At 33.9% G+C, this 20,454-nt stretch overlaps 1 protein-coding gene across 1 annotated transcript in view; it reads right to left on the bottom strand.

Annotated features, from left to right (window-relative positions):
- ca10a (carbonic anhydrase Xa) overlaps positions 1-20,454 on the bottom strand; it is a 160,745-nt gene that overhangs the window by 75,273 nt on the left and 65,018 nt on the right. The window lies entirely within an intron of this gene.

The raw sequence follows: 20,454 nt of genomic DNA, 5'->3' as shown, positions 1-20,454 counted from the left end.
AGCATTGTGTTTGGCTGGGAATAAAAGCCATTCAAAGTCCCATCTAAACAACTGTACGACATGATGAATGTCCAAGTCTTGTTTTGCTGCCTGGAGTTTTTCTCACTCTGTCTGCAATGTCATGTTCAAACAAGTTTCATATCAGAGACTAATGCAAATAAGTGTTATACCCTGTGTGTGTGTGTGTGTGTGTGTGTGTGTGTGTGTGTGTGTGTATGTGTGTGTATATATATATATATATATATATATATATATATATATATATATATATATATATATATATATATATATATATATATATATATATATATATATATACACACACATACACACACACAGACACACACAGAGTCAGGTTCATAAATATTGGGACATCGACACTATTCTAATCTTTTTGCCTCTATACACCACCACAATGGATTTGAAATGAAACAAACAAAATGTGCTTTAACTGCAAACTTTCAGGGTTAAGTTTGTTTTGTTTTTTCAGCCTAATGACGGCTTGCTTCACTCATAGCGACAGCTCTTTGGATCTCATATTGAGAGTTGACAGCAACAGATTCCAAATGCAAATAGCACATTTGAAATGAACGCTCCTTGTAAATAGGATAATGAGGGAATAACACACACCTGGCCATGGAACAGCTGAGAAGCCAATTGTCCCATTATTCTTGGTCAATTAAAAAGTGGGAGGCACATATACAAACTGTTGTAATTCATTCACCTGATTTGGATGTAAATACCCTCAAATTAAAGCTGAAAGTCTTTGTTTCATTTCAAATCCATTGTGGTGGTGTATAGAGCCAAAAAGATTAGAATTGTGTCAATGTCCCAATATTTAAGGACCTGACTATATATAATATGGACTGCAGTATAAGGCAAGTAAAAGATACATTTTTAGACAGCAAAACAAGTCAACTGATGAGGGGGAAAAGCAAATCTATGAAGTGACAGGAAGGTATATCTGCCAACAAGACATCCTGAGTGGACTGCAAGGCCAGTGAGCCTTGCGCTAAGTCTACTGCTGCAGGTTGAAGACCCATTTGATGCGTTGATAGTGCTGTGCACAGGAAGTGAAGCATAAAGGGCAGAGTACACAGTCTCATGACAGGTTAGCGCTGGCGTCACTTTAATCTTATGTCTAGTGCACCCAGACGCAGCACCTGGCACCTGCCTGTACCGCACAGAGTGACAAAAACTGACCCAGATATATGTTTGATCAAGGTGAAAACAATGTTTTGTCAGAGCTGCTCTGATGATTTTATCTGCAATATAGTTTAGCAACATATAAGTTACATGACATTTCTCACTAGTGGGGTAATTACATTGCTGTTGTTGGAGCAGATGAACTTAGAGTTTCACTATTAATAGAGATGCTGCTGCCAATGACTGATGCAAATCACATCCAAAATAAAGTTTGTTTTACTTATTATGTGTCCGTGTACTGTGTATATTTATGCTGTATATTGTGACGTGTGTCCCATTATCAAGAGGAGATGTAATTCTCCTCTTGATAATGCTGTGCCATGTATTATTTAACCTCTTGTAAGGCTCTTATAAGTTTTTGTATATACTTGGTTGATGGTCGATCTGCCTTACACAGGTTTCTTAACCTGCCAGCTCTCAGCAGTCTATTCCTAAGAAATGTCAACATCAGTCACCACATAAAATGTGTAAAATGTTGCAAAGTTAATTTCATTCATAAGCCAATTAAATTATTCACATATTTGCCATTTAGCAGCCACTTTTCATTTAACACATGTCAGAATTCACACCTGGAGCAGCCTGAGGATCAGTGGGACAGAAGAGGGACTGTAAAACTCAGCAGTTCACAAGATCACGATTTACCCCTTCTGGGATTTAAACATCTGAGCTACAACCCAGAGCTTTAACCACTACACTTCCCATTAAAACTAAATCTAGCTCAAAACTGTCAACATAAAAAAAAGAGGAAGCATTCTTGAGATGCAGTAATTTAACTTGTGGTAATATGAGCTCCTAGAGGAGACACCTGTCATTGGTAATGGTGTATCGGTATTGATATGCTTCGTAGGATTATATCTGGAAGGGGCTCCAACAGGCAACTGTGGTTTCAATATCAACACAAGATGGAATTACTGACAGAAAACTGAATCATGGTGATACCTGACAGACAGAAGGGGAAAATGAGGCCTTACTATTTACCTCAGGGGAACTCTTATCCGTCTGTTCAGCCAGCATGCACTTCTATCAGACTTTCAGCTGATTGTGTGCCTTTAGATCCTGGAAATGATCTGCATCTAGATTAAGTTTTAAAACCCCAGCAATCTTTATTTATTGATTGATTTATTACATAGCAATAATAGATTAATTAGACACTTAAAAACTCAAGAGTTTGTAGTTTGTAGTTTGAACAAAAATACGGTGAAAACAGTATTACTGTGGAAAACTACTATTTATTACAATATTACAATTTATTTATGTTGAAGTAATGATTTCTGAAGAAATCATTTTGCTGATTTGGTGTGAATTTAAAGTTTATTATTATCAATGTTGAAAACAGTTTGGTTCCTCAATATTTTTGTTAAATATATTTTGATGATGAAAAAAGTTACTGACTTCAAACTGTTAAACCATAATGTATCTTTTGTCTATAATACAGGTGTTAATATAGACCATGATTAATATAATTTTGGTTTCCCATTTATTTTACAGTGTACTTACAGTGTATTTATCTAAGAAAGTTCTGGTAATACAAGGTAACTACATGGGGTAGGGGTAGGTTTAGGGGTAGGTTCAGAGTTAGTACCTAGTTATTACATAGTTATTGTAATTACTATAATAAGTACATAGTATGTACATGAGGAACAGGACTGTAAAATTAAGTGCTACCATAATTTTTAAGATGATTAATCAACAAATCCTTGGTACATATTGCAAATGTAATGATTGCAAATTATCAGATTATTTCATATTACAATCACTGCATGAAAAGAGGATTTTCCAGGATAAATCTGACATGTCCCATAAACGAATATACAATTAAGATGCACAGAGATTTCCGGATACAGGATATTTCTGATTGCACACACTAGACGTGTTCCTTCCCATTGACAAATCTGCAGACAGACACATTCTGCTCTTCTTATTTCAGAGGCTCCAAACACTGCAGCGGACTTCCGATTCATCGGTGACAGCCTTGGAGGAGAAATGGTGTGTCTCCATTTGTTAAAGGGATCATATGAAGTGATTTCAATTTTTCATTTCTGTTTGGAGTGTTACAAGCTCTTGGTGCATAAAGACGATCTGTAAAGTTTCAAATACTAAAGTCTCAAATCCAAATAGATATTCTTTATAAAAGTGAACAGTCAATCACACACCCCTAAAAAGGCATGTTCTAACATGCCCCAAGTCTATGTCACTATGTGTTCATACAAAGAACTCGTGGTGTTCTCATTGTAGTATTAATGTTGCCGCCACCACCATGTCGTATAGACACTGTGTGATTGGTTGTGAAAGTTTAATTTGTTTGGCCTTCCAAAAGAGGATGATATCCACTTCGTCTTGCAGAGCTTATCCATTCTGGTCGCTGAGGAAATACATCAACTTTGCACAGTGGATCGCCAATTCGGCTCACATCGTGGACGAAGTGGAGTCCAGCCCGGGGTCGTCACATGTGGTTGCCACAAGCTCCTTCATAGAATCTGCTGGCCGCACCGTTCTCAAGCTCACTCTAGGCCACTGGCCTTTGCTCACTCAAGGCCGCGTAGTGTGATGCTGTTTTGTTGAGAAAGCGAAACTACTTTGTTTCATCTTCCAAAAGAGGACACGACTAGAAATCATGTTTATGTCACGTTTATAATGGGTTTTATGTTTATGTCTCATCGCTCCAGACAGGATCGCAATATGTTCAGGGGCGTAACATCCAACCCATGTTTGAGGTATTCGGCCAATCACAACGCACTGGATAGCTGGCCAATCACAGCACACCTCACTTTTCAGACCAATAAGCCTTGTTAAAATCTACGCTTTTAGAAGGGGGGGCATAGAGGAGACACAATGTACAGTATGTGGAAAATAATGTGTTTTTTGAACCTGAAACCCCATGAACACATTTCATTACACCAAATAAACAAAATAATGTTAATTTTTTAGCAGTATCATATGACCCCTTATCATAATTTAATATTTTTACATTTCACTTATCATAAAGTGCAGCATAAATGTTACTCCTTTTGTTTGTGTCAAGTGTTCTAGTTTTAAGGTGTAGAAATCTACAATGTATTTTGTTTTATTATGATGCGATTTAAAGCATATATTTGTGTGTTATTTTTTAGATCAGATAGCAAATGCTGCCATTCTTCTGGAAAACTGCTAGTCTTTAAAGAAGTGATTAATCAGGTAACTTGAACACAGAAAGAGTTTTTGAATATCATTCAATTACTAAAGTTACCTTATATTTTATTCAGTTACTTAATCTGCAAGATAGTACTTTGACTAGCTTTTATTATTATTATTTTTTTTTTTCAAATTATTAATTAAGTTTATTTTAACAAAATCTAGAAGAAATATTTTCAGATAATCCAACCAATTAGCATCAGAGGAAGTCTATATATCGCCTCTTTTTTCACCTACATTCCCTCATGACAGCAGGCCAAATATGCTTATTCATATTATATGTACATATGTGAACTTGTGAATGGCTGTATCGTTCAGATAACAGAATAGCCCGTTTTCATTACATTTGTGTTATGCTTAACTTGTGTACAATATATTTAGAGAAAGTGTGTTTTATTATATTTTTATGGATCCTCTGTTTTTTATGGATCCTTTAGGATCCTCTGTTCCCAGACCCAACCATTCATCTGAAGGACTGAAAATATGAACCCTTTGAACCACCAGTTTCCACATGATAAAAAGAAATGAATGTATGATTTCATATTCATTTTTTTTCACACTGAGGACAAATGAGGGACTCATACACAACTCAAAAGGTAAACGCATTTATTGATTCTAAAGAAAGCAACACAATGCATAAAGAGAAACAGGGCGTGAACCAGTTGAATTGGATGATCAGCGAAAACCACTTCTGAAGGGCATTACCTACAGTACATATAATTTTTAAACAATTTTTTTGTTTTTTTTTACTCATCATCATGTTCAAAAGGTACACCCCACGCTCTTAATGCATTGTGTTTCCTTCTGGACCATCAGTGATTAATGTTTTCACCTTTTATAATAGTTGTGTTTGAGTCCTTCAGCTTTCCTCAGAGGGAATATTATAAGTCATCATCAGACAGGGGCCAAAGATGCAGAAGATGCTGGAAAACCATACATAATATAGTATAATAAATATATAATAATACATATAATGATAGGTAACAATGGATAGCCTGAATGTACTGTAAGTCACTTTGGATAAAAGCGTCTGCTAAATGCATAAATTTTAAATTAAATTAAATTAAATTAAATTAAATTAAATTAAATTTAAAACCAAAGAATCCACAACAGCTCTGGACAGATGAAAAACTACCCCAACACAAAAAACAGCTGTGGGTCATCCAGTGTATGAAAACTTTAGATAATTTATATATATATATATATATATATATATATATATATATATATATATATATATATATATATATATATATATATATATATATATATATATAAATTACACATTTTAATTTTTATAAAATCAGTAAATGTAAATATATATTATGTAATACTGCCTATTTATGATAGTACTAAATAAGAATAGCATACATTTTGATCCCTCTTATTTTGTTAAAATTATGACATTTTGCTAGTGCCACTTCCCTGCAGAGTTTTGTGCCAACCCTGATCAAACTCACCTCCCTGTAGCCTTCTACTAACTTGTAAAAACCTTGATGAAGTTCAGGTATGTTTAATTAAGGTTGAAGCGAAACTCTGCAGGACAGTCGCCCTCCAGGACTGAGTTTGCCCATCTCTGTGTTAGGGTTATGTAAACTTATGAGCATTACAGTATCTTCTGTAGATTCTGAAAGGCAGAATTAAATGAAAAAATGTCATGGTCCTGAATGGTACACTGTAAAAAAATTCTTTTTGTTTTTACAAAAACTTTTTGGCAGCTGTGGTTGCCAGAATAATTTTGTAAAAATGCAGAAAACTGTAAACACATTTACGTCAAAAACTGTTAATTTTACAATATAAAGCTGTAATTTACAAACAAGAAAATGTGAATATAAACCAGTAAATTCAACAACACACAAAATTAAATCTGTTTTGTACCTTGAAAATACTGACAACCACCATAATAATAAAGATGGTACTGTATAAGAGAAAGCCACATGAAGTATCAAAGCTCATCACAAGTAGCTTCACCACAAGCAGAAGTATATATTAACATATAGAAGGTGCACATTTATGGAAACACAAAACACCATCATGGTAACACACGTGATACTTAAATAATGCAAAAAACTTTCATTAAGCAACAGAAGATGTAACATAAAGCTGAAATGTACATAACTGATAACAAGAACTATTTAAAAACATGATTATTTAAACAAAATACTTTCAAACGTGGAGTGTCACGCAGGGAATTCTGGGAATATCAGTTTACAGTTTTAGACTGTAAATTATACATTGATTTGTTCTTTTTTTACTTCTAAAAGCTGTATAATTAACAGAATTTTACTGTTAACCTATTATCAGTTTTTTTCCGTAGCATTTTTACAAAATTTTACAGTTAAAATTACACTTATTTTTTACAGTGTACCATTAGAGTTTCAATAGAGAATATTTGTGCGTGACTGTTTGACTGAGATGGCGGTAATCACTGTCCTATACATTTTATTATTGTTTCTTTTTAAAACATTTTTACTTTTTAATCAGTTCAATGACTTACTTGTAGTGTCTGTGTTTGCAAAATATTGAAAATCTTTTTCTCAATCTAAATGATGTTGCAGTCCTGCTGAGTTTGTTTAATAATATTTGCACTCCTGTTAAATGTTTGCAGTCTTGCATTTGCTGAAAAATAAAAATTGAGTTTTGTTGAGGCCTTGCTGTGTTTGTGACTTTGTTGATAGTTTTTATAACCAAATATGACACATTTTTGTGTAGAAGGCCCGCAACATTTAAAATATTAAGTTTACAGTAATTTATAGATGTTTACAGAGACATTAGTGGCCGTTTACGGCAATTTAACTGTTTGTATCCTGGACTCACGCACAGGGATTTACGTGGATTTACAGGTGAATGAGTAAACATTTACGTCCATGTCTGGGAGTTTATCGCGTTAATGAGCGGACTGGGAAACTACGGCACACAAAAAAAGTCTGTTTTTGTCAGTGTCAAGAAACCATAAACGCCAGGGCACATGCACGGACACTGACGGAAACGGTCCATTTACGGGTTTGTGCACTGACGTGAACAGTCCGGAAACGTCAGATATTTCAGACAGAATGCAGTGTTTTTCGATTTGGGTTGTTTTTTTTTTTGTTTTTTTTTTTTAGTCTAAGTTTCTTAAAAATATTCTATTTGCAAGGACATTTCTAGTGTGAGCTCCATGATAATGATGAGAAAGGCATAATAATCATTCTTTGTGGAACAAGAGGGAGATGATTTATACTCCTCTCTTCAACCATTTGCATTTTATTAAGTAACTGCCTGCCTGTAATGGGCAGACAGAAATTAAGGTACCGAAGATAAGAACTTTAGGTTAAGCATCATTACACCAAGAGAGATGAATTCTTTGATGAAGATGACAGCAAAGAAATCCATTGAGCACACCTTCATCAAGGTCTGCATTGATCTTTTGGCACAGAGGAGCCGAGGATATGCATAAACGTCCTGCAGTTATAGAACCTGGGAACAGAGCTGTTTCATCAAATACATGAATTATGAATTTATCTAAACATGTCATGGCATGTCTGGCTTCATGTATCTCTCAGGATACACCTAAACTCACGGCTTTGTTTTGACTTTAAGGTTAGCTGAAGGTGTATTCTAATTGTTTTAGGAATATAATGCTCCCTTAAAACTTCTTGAGATCAATACAGCTCACCTACACAGTGTGAGCCAAATTATGAGTGTGGCAGAATGACGCTGTAAGAAAACCATTAAAACAGGCTCTCCTGGAACTAGTGGCGGGATTTTGTAGCCAAATCTGTTTCGGCAAAACACCTCGATCCAACCTCTCTCTCTTCTGGTTTACACTGCATCTCTCCAAATTCTAGAGCTGAATCAATAATTGAAAAATTACAAGGAGGTTCTTAAGAAGCTTCTTTCTGCCTTTCTTCGAATGGAAATTATGTTTTAATTGTCATCTTACAAAGAAATTGCTCACAGGCAACAGAATGTATTTTTTAAAAAGAAAGTGTTGGAAAGGCCAGAAAGATGGTTATCTGAGAAATATTTATAGAAGCATGTGTGTGACATTTCAACCTTCTCGGAGCCAACTTTGTAAAGGGATGGAAAAATAGAGAAGAAACATTGAAAGCTAAAAACCATGTTTACAAAAAATTTAAAGGAAAAACCGAACCAGGAGATGGGAAATAATTTAATATGCCTAAAAATACAGCAAGGACAGTCTTAGGGGAAGAATTAAAACTTCCCATGATTTCCTTAATTAAAAGTAAATACAAATACAAATGTGTTAAAAAACTGCTGTCAAAGGGTTAACTGCTGTCCCATTATGCTTTTTCAGTTTTTGAATTTTAGTCAGTGTTTATTGTGTGTTTCGGCATAAAAAAAGATCTAGAAAGTTACAAATCTCAAAGACCACTCCAAAGGGAGATATTTCATATTAAAAATAGTCAAATAAAAGTACAACGAACGTTTTGTAATGTCACAAAGCGTCCCATTAGAATATCATTAAAATAATTCCTGTCTACGAAGGGGCAAGGTCGTGGTTAGAATGCTTGGTTGAGTAAATTAAACAAGACAACAATGAAAAAGTGTTTCATTAAAAGACAGCAATGCATATTTACAGTACCTTTTGAACTTCTGAAAAAAGTTGAAATAAAAAAATACATATTTACCATTGCACTTATCTGTAGATAATAAATGCTGTTATTTTTCAGGGGATGTGCCCAAAGCATGAAACTGTATTCAGAAAGGCACGGAAAACAAATAACATCTGCGTGTACAGTTCATAAAATTTCACTTACCACAGAAACAGAGTACGTAGGAGAGATGACTGAAGACGATGGCAAATGATTTGTAGATTCTGAGTACAACTGACAAAACATCTAATCTTGTAAAATATGTGGTAAGTATTGTTGCTTTTTATATATGGAGTTTGTGTGAATCTCGAAAGTGAAAGTAAAGCCTTAAAGCGATCATGCACTCAGAAGCAGTTTCAATGCAAGACATAACAAGTGGCTCCCCGATGACCACAATTTAAATAGGCCTACAGTATAATTACTAGGGAATGTAACAATTATTTTAACTTGTTTTATCGATGCATCGATTACAAACCCTCACGATGCAATGCATCGATCTGGAAATATGATTTTTGAATCATGAATCGCCGATTTAAAAAGCTAAGAATCGAATGAATCGTGATTTCTATAGCGACTCAGTGCTTTCAAAATATATACACCATAAATTACTACTAGCATAAATTAACAGAGATCTTGAATAGTGTTCGTGCCTCGCATTAGCTCCACTATTTACCGCACAAGACTGTCACAGGATTGCAATCCCGCTCTGTTCATCGGCTGATGGGATCTCTCCTTAGGACTCGTGGCCAGTAATGCTAAAGTGCAGTGGTTTTTCACTGGCTCTCGGTATCTTACCAACTACATTACCGGAGCAGTCGAAAGTTGCGTATTTATTCCATGGACGGAGCAGAAATGTAACTGTCAAAGCATACACACAGTTCCATTGACTGATAAATGTGCAATGTTGTTGAACCAAATGTACGAAGGAAACTGTTAAAATAACCACAGCTTGAACGACAACCTTGAAAAAAATCTTATAATCAGATGCAGGAAATTAGCGTTCGAGGCTTTAGCAAACAGACATAGGGTGCGTTATCTCTCAGAATCATCATTCGCTGATGGAGACGAAAAGTTAAATACTATAGCATATTATAAAAAAAACGGTCTTGAATCAAATTGAAAACCTATGAATCATGAATCGAAGTCTACCCAAAGATTCACAGCCCTAATAATTACCCAATGATATAACTGCAAGAAAAAGTATCGAAATGTATAATTTCCTCCCATTTCGTATTTATCACCTTTAGGGGTTCGGGTTCTGTCTAAGTAGTTCGCTAACCACAACACACTGGGACCGCTAACCAATTACAACGCATTTAGTTTTTTGGAAGGCAGGCCTTCGTCAAACCTGGAACTAGTCGAGCCGTTTGTGCCAGGCTGGGGAAAGGTATTGTAATAAATGTAAATTATGTACAAAATAATGCATTTTTTGAACCTGCAAGCATAAGATCATGTTCAAGTCCACCCCTAAAACAAAATCAAGACTTTGTAAAAGAGCATAATAGGACCGCTTTAAAAAATTGGGGATCAGTAAGATTTTAAGTTTTTCTTTTTATCAAGACTGCATTTATCTGACCAAAAAAAAAAAAAAAATACAAATTATAATAATAAAATTATTTATAAATTATTTGTCTGATTCATATTATTCCATACAATATAAAAAAACAAACTAATTAATGTAAAAGATAAATTAAATTAAATGTAAAAATAAATAATGCTATTAGCCATAAAATATATTCTTAACAAATTGCTTCTTTTGTCTTCTTATAGAAAGTCCAACTAATGCAAGTTAGTGAAAGTGGTGTAGTGTACTGCACTGTGTGCTGAGACTTCATTTTCAAGCAGGCCTCTATGCGTTCTGAACCAATCAGTCATCCTGACAGCTGGCCAGAGGGCTCTTGCCCATGTGTCAATCAACAGACAAGAGAGGCATCACCATAAGACTCTTCAGCAAGCTAATATAGAGATACATTACATCTCGTTCTGTTGTCATTTGATATCTTTGTCATCTAGTTTTGTTCTCACGATTTGTTAATTAATGTACTCTCTGTATATCAGTGCTAAGATGATATGATCACAGAAGTTACGATATTTCTCTGCCTCATCATTAATATTTTCATGGCATTAATATTAAGTGGCTGCAGGTGAAGATCATACATTAAGGGGATCGATAACACTTAAGCATCATTACACCCAGCATGATTGCTTCTGATTACATAAGCTCAGATGTAGTATGAATATATAAAATATACAATGTTATGAATCCATTTGCGATATTTTTAGATTTAGATCAATAACTTACGATGCACTGTGTTTTAATTTAACTAAACATAACAATAATCAGAAGCATGAATTTGATTTGGTAAGTTTAAAATGCATTAATGCTCTAACAGGAATATGTTTAAATTAGCTTATTATATATGTATTATATAATTTTATATTATTATAAGACTATTAGCTTTTTTCTAAAATATATTCTATTTATATGCAATCTAAAGAACCATTAAAAAACATATTAAATTATGGACTCCATATTATAAAACACTGCATATGAATGAATTCCACTAATGGTCCTCAAACTCAGCTGATGTAAATCAACCAACACTACAATGCTTCACTCCATTGTTGGCTCATTTCAACCTTGAGTTTTATGGAACAATCCAGCTCTACAATTATTATAATATGCATTCATATAACAAATGCATGGTTTTAATATACAGTCACTTACTGAAATATATTAGTGCTAAGAGTCTTTTTGGGTGGAATACTGCACAGTTCATCCAAAGGTATTGCAAATCCTGAAATATACACCCCTGGCTTATTTACATACTGTATGCTTACACAGTATATCATAGGCCATGTTACAGGTTTCAAAAATGCACTTAGGCAAATAGATAACACATAATGGATAGACAATTAGACAATAGACAATTCTCCATATAAAACTAATAGGAATGAATGAGTATTTTTACACACACAGACTTTTGAATTGTCTGTTAACGGTTGCTAATCAAAACTGGTGTAATGTGATCATTTTAAATCAGGTTGTTCATTTACCATATAAGTAGCTAGCATTGATATGAACACACTATTCCCTTCACTGACTCAGAGCTTAAATGCTCTACCCCTGGTCACTATCAGTTATGCATGTCATTCTCTTCAGTCAGACTGTTAGCAACCATAAACATGCTAAACATATGTTACATTTCTCTGCTTATCACATCTGATGGCTAGTCAGAAAAACAATAGCACCAAATGAAAGCAGCTACCAGATTACGTAGTAAACTTTGCTACTGTTGTTCCGTGTCAGTCTGAAGATATTGATGTACAATTAACAACACAAGTCCAGTTTCATAACAATAAACACATTTCAATAATCAAAAACTTGTATGATCGTTAGTTGTGTTCATCATCCAAAGAAGAAGATTGTGAACTAGGGCAGAACTATACAGAATAAAAAACTTTTTGACAACATATTCAGTCTCTTGATAATCAAGTTTTACACACCGTTATTAACTACTTGATCACAATCAAGAATCATTTAATCATGTAAAAGCACTTATATAACAAAAGATAAAAACAGCAATGATTATTTACATATTACATTTTTTAAGCAGTTATATTTACACAAAATAAATACTGAATCAATTCACTAAAATGCCAGTTTGAAATGATACATGACAATTAACCAAACTAACCAACCTTAAAGTAGTTTTGGCTAAATTATTTTAAATGCAAGGTAATTAAATGCAAATCTTAATATATATTGTGTTTTAAAGACCAGGGATAATGAAAAATCAGACAGTAGACAGTACTGCTAATGTTATCCAACGTTTAAAACAAGATCAAGGAGGAGGTCTTAACTAGATAATCCCTGAGATGAGGGATTTAGAGTAGTCACAGCAGGATGTCCATACATATTCCATTAGTACAGCCATTGTTAGGGCTTGCATAGACTAGTCAAGTAGTCGAGGGATCAACCACTTCAACCACTATTTGGCGCTGTCTGAAAAAAACGGACTACTCGAGCATTTATTAACCATAATGCATGCACAGAGTTTGCAAGTACAACGTGAACTTTAGGATTGCAATATTGCATGTATCGGTTACTTTCTATGACTTTATCTATGTTGCATGTAAAATTAAATTATGTAATGTAATAATTAGGGGTGTGCCCGAAGCAGAATACCTTATTCGGAATTTCACGGATAACACATCACACAAGTTATATTATTTGTTTACATTTAAAATGCAAAAAAAAAAAAAAATAGTCAATGGTCTTATCAAGTAACTGTACGACTTTCTATATGCAGATACAAATAGGTTTGTGATTGTTACAAATACAAATACAGATACTGGCTGTTACATGAAAATATAAATGTGTCATAATTATAAAGTTTTGACAATTTACATATTGTTGCATAAGGCAATGAATAAGAGTTTATTGATAAGAACTATTTAATGTCTTTTTATTTACAGCAGCACAAGTTCTTTAAGACATTTCAACAATTTATGAGCTAAAGTGCAGTTCAATTGTGGTTGACTCATATTGGTTGATCAAATGATCATCACTGTGGTCTGCCGCATCCTCCAAAAAATCATATTTAGAACTTTGCAGCATACAAACTACACTGGTCACAATTTTTTTGTTTGTTTGTGCCGTTATGAGTTGCATAATTATTTTAGTGAATCTTCCACTAAAATAGGATACATTTTTTTTCATATCAGTCGGTATTGATTAATTATCACTATAAATGTCAAATATTTGTTACAAAGCCAGATTTTTTTCTCCAAAGTGAAAGTTGTAGAAACCAGGCAATCAATTTTACTTAAACATCTAAATAAATAAATAAAAAATATTTTTAGTTTCTTCATGTTCTAATAAGTGATATTGTTTCAAATCAAGAAACAGGTTTGGGTTGCATGATAATGTTAATATCATGTTTTGTCTCTTAGAAATGCACATTTGATAATAGCTTGAGTAAGGATGCAGAGGTAGCCTACATTTTTGTTCATTATCAAAATCATTAACATCTGTAAAAATAGTAGCAACCTCAGTTTCATTTATGTTCAATTTATTCTGACCAAGTTTTTATATATTTATTTTAAATTTAGCATTGGTCTCCCATAGTAGTATACATTTAAATCATGATAAACACAGTTAAAACACAGTTAAAACCACACATATAGCACCTCAATACCATGGTAAAATATAACTATATGGTTTTTAGGTTGCCTATTTTGTATGGAAATCAGTAGTCTTTCAATAAAACATTCAATATAAATTATGGGTGGGTGATATGGAAAAAATATCATATCACAATTTTTTTTTTAAATATCACGATTTTATCACAATTCTTTGTCATGTTGGTTTTACTATTTTACAAGTTGTCTGAGCATTACAGCCAAACTAATTTCTCTATTATAAAGACAAAGCCTTTCAAGGTAACAAAAAAAAGTAATAATAAACCTTTCAAGGTAACAAAAAAAAAAAAAAAAAAAAAAAAACGCAGATATTTAGATCAAAGAGGGTGAAGATAAAAATATTTGTACTTATTTTTTAATAACAAAGATAAAAGAATGACTGATATATGTTAAAACTACACCTAATATACAAATAAAACAAACAGTGCTTTATTTTAGTGCTTTATTATAGAGCAGTGAGTGATTTTTCTCTTTGTGTTTTGTTGTTTTATTAACGTTAAAGGAATAGTTCACCCAAAAATAAAAATTCTGTCACAGTGTTTTATTTTTATACCACTATTTACTCACTCAAAAGTGGTTTTAAACCAAAATGAGTTTCTTTTTCGGAACATTAATGCTATTTTGAGGAACACTGAAAACCAAACAGTTGCTGGTACACACTTCCATACTATGTTTTGTTACTATCAAATTCAGTGTTGTCCAGCAACTGTTTGGTTACCCACATTCTTCAAAATATTTTCTTTTGTGTTCAGGACAAGAAAGAAATGAATACTGGTTTGGGACAACGTGACAATGAGTAAATAATGACAGAAATGAAAGTTTAGGGTAATCTATCCCTTGACAGTAATGACAGTAGGCTGCATGTTTAATAGGCGCACTGTCCCTTTAAGACCTGCACGCACCTAATATACAGGTACATATACATTTTTCTCTCAACTGTTTACTTTCATTTTAGACACTACCAACAGAGTCTACATGTAAACCTTGCGTGTTTAGACCGTATTAGTGCAAAAGATAACTGTTTGACAGGCTTTAGTGTGCATGCTTCAGGTGTATACTTAGAAAAAGCACAGGTCAGACCAGGGCACGAATGAAACATTTAAAAGCACATGCAGATAGAGTTAACACTGCTTGTGAATGCATGTGGCGTTGTACAATATGTTCCCTGTAGCACGATACTACGATATTTCTTCAAATTGTGGAGACATTTTTATCACCCACGATCAAAAATTGTCATATCGCACACCCCTAATATAAATGCACACATGCTAAAGCTTAATGACAAATACATACTTAAATTTTATTCCATTACTCCTTTAATAAAATCAATTTCAATCCGCTATTGCTGCTTAAACATAATATCGAACATTTATCGAATTCTTCAAATTTCATCAAGGAAAATTATTTCGCGATAATTATAATTATCAAATTATCGCCAAGCCCTACACTAAAATAATGCATATAGTATTTTAGAATACTGCATGAGAACAAATGTAGGAGTTACTGGAGGAGGACGGCGATGCATCTTTCATAGTCACGTACATTTAATTTGCAATACTTTAGAAACCTACCACTGCCCTGATCCTCATACTAACTAGTTCAATCATTAGCTCGAACTCAAAACCTACTGATAGGCACACTAACGAAACCTGTTCCAAAATAAGTAAAGGCAGCAGATAAAGTGAGTGAAATATGGATTATGAATATAAATGAATACAAAAAATATCAATAAAAAAGTCACATCAGTGGTGGAGTTTCCAGAAGAGTGCTCGGAATCAGTCCCTTATGAGGTTACAGTTCAGATAGGATGTTACCATATAATACAACAGCCTATATAGGCAGCAGACAGTGAGGCAGCTCATTAGGTCTTGGAAAAGAACTAACAACCACACAAACACACACACTAACACACACACAGACTAAACAAAAAACTAAAACAAAGCAAAAACACATGCAAAACAAACAAAACACAAAACCATACCAAAATATCCAGACAAAAAATAAATAAATAAAAAAAAATTAAAAAAAAAACAAGCAATTTTATTTTTTTATTATTTTAATACAAGTGACTTTTTAAATAAAATCACGCCAATAAAGTATACTTTGAAACTGAGATTCCTTTGATTTTGCCCAGTAGTTCTATTTTGGTACAACGAAAACCACAAAGTGATCTGAAGATTTCAATAAAACCCTGCTATCATAATGTTGGAGTAGGATCTGAACTGCGCAAACATGAAGGCACACTCAGAATCTCTGCTGTGGTGGAGCACTCAGGCTTTGATCTGAGAATAGAGGACAGGAGACTGCTGATCCATTTCCTCTTTCTGTATGACCCATTTTCCTGCGACTCATGATACAGTGAGATTGCCTTGCAACCCCTGGACCCTATAAACACTACTTCCTGTGGACACAAGTGATTGAGTTTTATTATTTCCTAATCATTTTTTAGATTCATGTTTATGATTCAAATTTATACACCGATGAACGAGCCATGAACACCGGCTTAGGTTGCGTATTCCGATTCGGAATGCACAAATCAGGGCATCGAGCTTGTGCGATCTAGCAGTAATTAAATCCAGTGCCTTGACAAGCAAGAGGCCACGGCGAGACAAACATAATAGCAGCCTTGCAGATATTCATGTGCAAACTGCTTTGTATACTGTGACAGCTTAGCAGGTTCAGCCAACACAAACTTGAGTCTAATTAATTTGAATCAGTAATTTGCATAACTAAATCAATTCTCATAATCACGAGGCATTTCACCCTCAGCAATAAACATCTGTGTCCTTTGTGGTTTGTTACATTCACCATGAAAAACATAACTGAGGTTTACGTACGCATGTGTGTGTTGAGGCATCTTTTGCGAATACTTTCTCTAATAAATACACAGTTCACATTTGCACTTCTGCTGCCACAGTTCTCTCCCTGTGGCAGCAGAACTCCCCATCTGGTCATACATGCATCTTGCATGTTAAATGGTTTCAATCTCCTTAACCCGCTGGCCAGACAGGAAAAAATGATATCACTGATCCTTGAACTCAACTGAACAGAACATTATATCAAACAAAAATGACACTGCAATCACCTCTTATTACATAGCTCCACTGAACAATCATATTTTACACAGTGACCACTATGATTTTCTCTGGAACAGGTATTTTGAACAACATTTTCAAACAACACTGAGCCCCATTGACTTTCATTATATAAACCTACATTTTTTTTTTATAAATGAATGAATGAATGAATGAATGAATGAATAAATAAAATATTTGCTAACATTTTCTCTAAAGCCTGTATTTATAATGCATAATAAAAGTATTATTAAGGCATTATACTGAAAGAATAATGTATCATATAATATGTTTCATCATCTCATGAGAAATCATAACAACATGCATTATAATTACTTATTTGTGGTTATAGCTTTTAAGATTATGATGATTTATAATACACAGTGAACATGATGCATCCACTTAACTAACAATGTATTATATTTCCCATAGTTATAATGTATTATAAATCTCATGTCATTTTAACTTGACTTTATTAAAGCAGACAAAGACCACTTATAAATCACAACAACGACATAATCAACAATAATTAAAACTAATATTTTTCTTAAACAGCCATAAGATCAGATATATCATCAGATCAATGTGTAAATGGTACATTTGATTTTTAACTATATTTATTGTAATATCAATAAGATACTAAGATACTGTACAGATCTTAAATAAATAATGGCAAGATATGAGACTTAAATCCATTCTAAATTAAGTGGATTTAGCATGGTGTTTATTCATTAACATTTATGTTATAAATAACCACACACATAAAACTTACAGTATAACCACAAATGTCATGATCTGTTCCCTGCTCACCACCAGAGGTTACCACACACACCACTCAGACATTCACCCTGGACTCCATTTCCCAAGATCCCCTCTGATTACACACTTACCTGTTTCCAATAACCAAGACACTGTACAGGTTGCACTCATTCCCACACAGGTGCTCAGTATTGATTACCCTAGCTGCCATACCAAGTTCTTGTATTCTGTTTCCTAGTCTTGTTATTCTGACCCTAGCCTGTTTATCTCTCTTCTGATCATTTGCTGGTTGCCTTTATCTATCGCCTGTGTTGGATTACTCTCTTGCCCTGCCCTCTGGACACTGTTTGCTGGTGTATGACTTTTGCCTTTTTCTGACTATCCCTTTTTTTAAATAAAAATCTGCAATTGGATCCAACCTTGCATACACGATCCTCATTGTTACAACAAATAAGTAAGTTTTATAATTTATTATAATTGTTTTTATGATTATTTATGAGATTAAACAACATATTATATGCCTTTTTTATATAATGCAATATGCATTCATTATAATGCCTTAAGAATACCCTTGCAATGTGTTATGAAAAAAAAAATTGACTTCACAGAACGTGTACCCAAATATTTTTACTGATTCTTTTCCCTCAAAATAATAATTCCTATAAATAAATTAATCATTACAATTAATATTTGAATTCAAGGATTGCAGAACCTTTTGAAATACAAACTACTTTGACTTTGATATTTTCTTATGTTCCAATAATCTGACAGCACATTCAAATATAATAATAATAATAATAATAATAATAATAATAATAATAATAATAATAATAATAACCCTTGGGAAACTCTGGCCTGTTTTATCTCAAATCAATTTACCATGCCCATGTATTTGCTTAAGTATGTAGCCATATGAAGAGCAGAATAATGTACAGTCGTCCAATGCTAATTGCAAAACAAACCCCAACAGGGAGATCAAAACACCCCTTGCTTTGCATTAAGGTCTTGATCACTCCTGTATAATCAGATGATAATGACCGGCTGACTGTTCATTACCATTGCTATCAGTTACAGATTCACTGTTCCCCTCAAGAAAAAGTCATTAAAAAAAATTACATTTGCATTCAAATATCAAGGTCAATCTTGATTGAGTTGTGTTGTCCCTCACTTCAAAAATCGGCCTGTTACAACTGACTGATAGCTGAACTGATGCCATCAGTTTATACAGAGAATGTATCTCACACTGTCAACTACCCAAGCTAATGAAATCGCCATGACAAGGCTGACTCAGTGAGTAATCTAATATGATATTCATGTAACTGAATAAAATCTGTGTGAAGATCGTATCAGTCATTGTTTGTCTCTGGGCAGGATCCATCCCGTTTTACCAGTGCTGACAAAGGAAGGTGACACAATGAGACAATGCACTACGCTATGTTCTACAGTACATCTAATATGCTATGCTAAATGGCATGTGGCCTGATTCGTTTCGGTAATTAGCCCTATCACATTCTACTGCACCCCAAAGCTAATGATGTTGGAAGAAAATATTTCCATGTGGCATTTTTTCATATTCATGTCTCAAATTCTCCACTTTGCTGATTGGAGACTTCAATAAGGGACACGATACTGTCATCTTCCTCCTTTGTCAGAGCGATTAAATTCATTAAAAGCTCTTCAAGTAATTGCGGCTCATCTACGGCAGAGCAAATATTCAATTAATACAGACAATTTAATAACTGCGATTCCCTCAATCCAAAGCACATAACCTTGACGCATGTCCACGTTTGATTAATTGGTTTTACATTCTGAGGTCATTTTAATTTCCTTTAACTATTCATTAGTCCATTTATCATTCTGTGGAGAGCCTGGCACTGTAAACTCCACTCTGACAGAAACTCAAACACACATGGTGTGACTTCAAACACACTAAAAATCTTCATCAAGGACTACAATCCAACAATCTAAGATTTATCTAACATGTTCCAGGAAATCAGAGAACAGGGGTATCTTGACTATCTGAAACAATCTCTGAAAAGATCAAAACTTTTCAACCCATGCAGTTCAAGTGAGCACAATAAATATAGTTATCGTGTAAAAATCTAGCAAATATCTTGAAATGCACCACTAAAAACAGCAATTAATCTTTGACCTTTTCAGTTTAGGACCAACCTCTTTTGATGAAATCATGTCCAAGTGAATCGCTATTCTTCTAAATTACAAATAATGAATCCAACAAATTATTTCATGAGACTTTGCATGTCAAGGGTGCTTTAGTCAAATTACCATGCAGCTTTTTTATTACCTTTGTTTCTCTGTCTGATTCGCTCTCTAGTCATTGACTGATCTGTTTGAGTATGAATCTCTGCGTCTAGTGCCGCCACATGCATGACCTCAGTTACCCACTGCTGATGCGTTTGAAGAGAGGATTCATTCATATGCTA

The sequence above is a fragment of the Carassius gibelio genome, chromosome A12 (genome assembly GCF_023724105.1).
Source record: "Carassius gibelio isolate Cgi1373 ecotype wild population from Czech Republic chromosome A12, carGib1.2-hapl.c, whole genome shotgun sequence".
Taxonomy (NCBI): Eukaryota; Metazoa; Chordata; class Actinopteri; order Cypriniformes; family Cyprinidae; genus Carassius; species Carassius gibelio.
The sequence above is the reverse complement of the archived record's forward strand: the minus strand, read 5'-3'. Positions and strand labels throughout refer to the sequence as shown.